This window comes from Echinops telfairi, unplaced genomic scaffold (genome assembly GCF_000313985.2).
Source record: "Echinops telfairi isolate 266 unplaced genomic scaffold, ASM31398v2 ScPeMD7_7467;HRSCAF=8505_1, whole genome shotgun sequence".
Lineage (NCBI taxonomy): Eukaryota > Metazoa > Chordata > Mammalia > Afrosoricida > Tenrecidae > Echinops > Echinops telfairi.
The window spans coordinates 35,336,481-35,337,777 of NW_022111368.1; positions in this window are offsets into that span (position 1 = coordinate 35,336,481).

The window sequence follows — 1,297 nt, forward strand, 5'->3', positions numbered from 1 at the left end:
CACACACACACACACACACACACACACACACACACACACACACACACACACACACACACACACACACACACACGCTGTACCTTAATTCTGCTTTTTTCTATAGGGAGGACCAGAGAAAACATTTGGTGGTAAGAGCAAGGGTGTTACTGTCCATGGTCCTGAACTGCCACTGACTGCTTAATCCTTTCTCTGGGTGGCTCCTGCGCACTTTCCTAGGAATTGTTATATTGGTGAAGTGAGGGCGGCAAGATAAAAGAAGGGCAAGACTCTATTGGCAGATTAAAAAACAAGCAATCTACTGAGGTCAGTATTTTCAAGTAATTAGCTGGGACGAAATAAAGACACCAAGTTTTGACATTTTCAATCAATGGCAGAGACTGACCTGCCAAAAAGAGTGTGTGTGTGTGTGTGTGTGTGTGTGTGTGTGTTGGGGGGGCAGCTAAGAAAGCTGAGATAAACAATGAAGAAAAAGAGTTTTAAAAACAGTGCTTCAAGTGATTGAAAACCGTGAAAACGACATGACTAAACATACTGATGCTGATGGTTGAGGGAAGAGCAAACAGGTAGTAATTGTGAATGCAGCCTAAGTGAGTCACAAAATGCCAGCGTTGTTATTGTTTTCTTTTCTTTTCTTTCTTCTCTTCTCACACTGTGGGAGAACAAAGGTAGCTGTAGCTATGGTTCACGTTTTATGTAACCCTGTCTCTCATTTGGGTCCTATAGCACTTTTGTGACAGTGACACTGCATCATCATCAAGCCTCACATGCTGCTGGGGTAGGGCATAGAGTCCCTGCTCTGGCTATGTAAATTTCCCAACTAGCGTATAAACTCCACGAGGACATAGATCTGGTCTTAAACACTTTGCGATATCTCAAAGTCCCTGAGTAGAGTGCCTCGTGCAAATGAGAGTCTCAATTATATTCTTTGAATTAACAAAAGAATCGCAATGCCGTCTAAAGAGACAGCACTGAACAAAGGCTTGTAGAATGAGCAAATGTGCGATTTAATAATTTCATCCTCTTCCAGGTCCTTTTGAGGCCCAGCCAATTCCTTCTAGCAGGGCTCCAGGTCCCAAAATACATTCCTCGCAGGTCAGTTACAATCTTCACTGCAGAAAGATCTTGTCCAGCTCCTGGAACGGGTCTGCATCCAATCTGGGTTCACCCTTCCCTCTACTTTGCGCCTCCATCCCCTTCTCTCTCTCCAGACCCCCATCCCCACTCCATCTCTCCCAGTTGGCCATCCCCACTGCCTGTGGCTGGGCTCCCGGCCCCCGCCCGCCCGAGAACGCGGTTG